The sequence below is a fragment of the Trachypithecus francoisi genome, unplaced genomic scaffold (genome assembly GCF_009764315.1).
Source record: "Trachypithecus francoisi isolate TF-2019V2 unplaced genomic scaffold, Tfra_2.0 Lachesis_group9, whole genome shotgun sequence".
NCBI classification, from domain to species: Eukaryota; Metazoa; Chordata; class Mammalia; order Primates; family Cercopithecidae; genus Trachypithecus; species Trachypithecus francoisi.
The window spans coordinates 361,008-364,697 of NW_022681474.1; the positions used below are offsets into that span (position 1 = coordinate 361,008).

Here is a 3,690-nt window from a genome sequence, read left to right on the forward strand (position 1 = left end):
TCTGTCTCTGTGTGTGTCTCTGTGTCTGTGTGTGTCTCTGTCTCTGTGTGTGTCTACATGTGTCTGTGTGTGTCTCTGTGTCTGTGTGTGTCTCTGTGTCTCTGTCTACGTGTGTCTGTGGGGGTCTCTGTGTGTCCTTGCCGCATGTGGGTGCTGCGTGGGGTCAGTTCTGAGACTCCAGATCACAGGTGCTGGAGCCAGGCGCCTACGTGGGCCTCCCTAGTGACATTGAGTCTCCCTGAGGACAGGGTCACTGCAGAGGCCTTTGAGGCCTCAGCCTTGCTCCTTCACCAGCCTCCACTTGCCTATGTCCTGGGGAGAGGCCACTGGCTGGGGTAGAAGCCCTGTCCCCTGGTCTCCTGTGGGCAGCTCTGGGCCTCTTCCTTGTGTGCTGAGCCTGGGACACGGAGGCAGCCCCAGACCTGCGGGAGTTCTGCTGCCCACCTGGGCCCCTCAGGGCAGGGATCCCTGGCCCTAGGAGAGGGTGTGTGCCGGCCTGTGTGGTCTCTGTGTGGGCAGCTGTGGGTCTGGCCAGCTGTCCCTGAGGGGCCCTCTCCCTTCGACCCTGCACTCTTGCCCTCAAGGCTGCAGAGCCTGGTGCTTCTCCACGTGCTTGGGGGTTCTGTGGCCTGGGGAAGGCTCTGGGCCTCACTGTGTGGACCGGCGACCGCCTGGTGCTGGGAATCCTCAGGGAGCCCCAGCTGTGGAGGCCGCCCCAGGCCAAGCAGCGCCACCTGCCCTGGGGTGGGGTCTGGTTCTCAGTGGTTGGGACAGTGTTGGGCACGCTGGCTGGGGGTTCTGAGAGCCCTGTGAGCCAGGAGGCTGCGGTGTGGACTGCTTATTGCTGAGCTGGGCAGGCCTAGGAGGGAGAGACGGCCCCTTCCCTGGACAAGCGATTCTTGCTCACGTGTGCTTTCTGGGCCCTTGACGCAAGCAGAAGCGCATGGAGAGATAAGGGCTGGAGGAGGGCGTGTGGACAGGCTGGCCCCGTCCCAGCTCCCGGGCCAGCAACCCCCGGCCCCCGGCCCTCGCTGCCCGCCCGCCCGCCCGCCGGGCCCTGCCTCAGCACTCTTTCCACAGCAGGTCTTTGTGCCCCAATCTGGCAGGTGCGGGGGTGGGACGGGGTCCTTGGCGCGGAGCAGCCCTCTGGCTGCATGTGACAGTGGCGGCCAAGGTCTCCCCTGTGCATAAATGTGGATCTCGCTGGGCAGCAACAGAACTCCTGGCTCAGAGTTCTCCACCCTCCTCCCGGCTCAGAGAGTTCTCCACGCTCCTCCCAGGCTCACGAGGCTCACAGGCTACCCAACGCCAGCGGCCCAGGAGGCTGGACCATAGGTAAGACGAGGCCCAAGTCCTGCCTCTGGGAACTCGGCCCTGCCTTGGCTCTGCCCTCCTCGCTCCCACAGGATCTTGGTGCTCACCAGGCCTCGGTCCCGACTTCTCCCTGCTGCCCGGCACAAGACCCTCCCCCAGGACAGCCACCTCCTGGTGCTGAAGAGCTGGCCCTCCGCAGAGCTGCCCGCAGAACCCCCCGCCGTTCCTTTTTCCTATGCATATACTTCTTTGAGGGTCTGGCCTAAAGAGGTATAGGGCATGGGAAAATGGGGCGGTCGGGTCCTCCCCAGTGGCACCTGTGTCTTGACTCGGGACTCCGCCTGCTTCCTCTCTCCTGGGCCCGGGAGCCCTGGGGCTTTGATCCCCACGTCCTTGGGGCAGGAAGGGGCCAAATATTCTAGAACAAGGAAAGCGTGGATGTGTGCTTTTGTTTGGGTGCGGGAAGTGTCTGGGGAGGAAGTGGTCCAGGCCTCTGCAGCCCCCAAGCTGGGACTCAGGCTGCAGAGAGCAGGGCTGGAGCTGGGCGGTGCCCGTGGCCCGTCTGACCGGAGATGGGACAGGAGGTGGCGGGACAGGCCTGGGCTCTGGCGCCGCCTGGTGACCAGGGGAAGTGGGGCGGGTGCCCGGGATCTGGGCTCTGGCTGGATCCACAACTCATTCTATGGAAATTTTCTTTGCAGAAGCTGCACTGTGTGGGGCCCACTTGTTACACCAGCGGGAGGCGGAGGGCCCAGGTGCAGACGGCAGCGAGGCGTGGCGGAGGACGCGTGCACTCTGGGTCTGCGCGCTTTTGCTGCTTATTTTTTTTTTTTTGAGACAGAGTCTCGCTCTGTCACCCAGGCTGGAGTGCATTAGCAGGATCTCCGCTCACTGCAACCTCCATCTTCCGGGTTTAAGCGACTTTCCTGCCTCAGCCTCCCAAGTAGCTGAGACTACAGGCGCCTGCCACCACGCCTGGCTAATTTTTGTATTTTTAGTAGAGATGGGGTTTCACCTTGTTAGGCTGGTCTTGAACTCCTGACTTCGTAATCCACCTGCCTCGGCCTCCCAAAGTACTGGGATTACAGGCGTAGCCGTTTGCTTCTTAACACCTTTATTACTTTTGTAATCAAGGGTATGAGTTGATTTTCTGGTCAGAAATGTCAGTAGAGCTAATTTCATTTAAATGTGTGAAGTGTGGTAAAGTTTTGACAATAAATGCGAATTTTGATAAAGAGGCTCCGTCGTGCTGGTCTTCTCTCATTCGCGGTGGTCGTGGTTGGGGGCCTGGGCTGGGCACCGGTCTGGGGCCACCCTCCTGATGACCAGGGTCGCCAGAACAAGTCCAGAGCCTGGGAACGGCTGGCAGTGTTGGGAGAGCCCAGAGGGACGGCTTGTGAGGGTGGGGGTCCTGCGGCTTCCCGGCCTCCACAATGGCCAGGGTGGGACTGTGGTCTTGACTTCCCGCTGAAGACAAATTGACAGGGGGGTCCTTCATCAGGCTGGTTTAAAGAATGACTGTCAGCTGCTGTCTTAAAAGGAGGCCTGAATGGGAGGCCGCGAGACCCCACCCGTCAGCCAGAGTCCTCGTCAGCCAGCAGGGCCATGCCCAGGTCTTTGAAGGAGGCAGCCGTTATCACCAATGAGCTGAGCAAACGGAGCAATGAGCTGGCTGAGCCGGAGGCCTCCAGGCGCCCTTATCAGGGGCTGCCTCCCCAGGCTGCGTCTCCTCTCCAAGCCTAGCACTGATCTTATCTGATAGTCACCTCCCACTTTCCTCACAGCCGGCAGCCTGGGTGTCCCAGGGAAAGCTCGGGCAGCAGGCAGAGGGGTGGGGTGCCTCCAGCTGGGAGGGCTGCAGGTCACATGAGGAAGGGCAGCCACGCCCCCCCAATGAGCTGGCTGCTCCCCCAGCCCCCTGGGGAACCGTGGAGGTTGACCCTGCTCAGGAGTCTCTTCCAGGCCTTTGAGTCACTCTCCACAGGACATCTTAACATAGGGTTTTAAATCTGCACACACTAAAGCAGGTATCACCTCATTGTGCTGTGTGGACACGCAGCAGCTGTTACAGTCGGCGTCAGCAGAATGGTGGATGCAGGCACGGTTGGATCCAGGGAGCCAAAGGCTCTGCCTCTCTCTGTGCTCGTACTCTACCCGGCTGTTCCTCTGCCTCGTTCTGTGCTCGCTCGTACCCTGCCTGGCTCTGTCCCCGCAGGGCTGCGTGTAATCAACAGCACCTGCTGGGCTGTGAGAGGCGAGGCCCCTGCTCTCCAGCACGGTGGCCATTTCCCCGAAGAGCTGTGGTTCTGGGGGCTGTGCCCTCCCTGGGCTCTGGGCTGGCTGAGCTGGGCCGTGTACCCTCGCCTGTACTGCAGG

General features: G+C 61.4%; 1 long non-coding RNA gene across 1 annotated transcript; it reads left to right on the forward strand.

Annotated features, from left to right (window-relative positions):
• Window positions 1-1,045: 1,045 nt before the first annotated feature.
• Window positions 1,046-2,550, forward strand: LOC117082286. The gene is made up of 2 exons (XR_004436534.1): window positions 1,046-1,335; window positions 2,016-2,550. It is a non-coding gene; the product is annotated as an uncharacterized LOC117082286 (long non-coding RNA).
• Window positions 2,551-3,690: the final 1,140 nt, after the last annotated feature.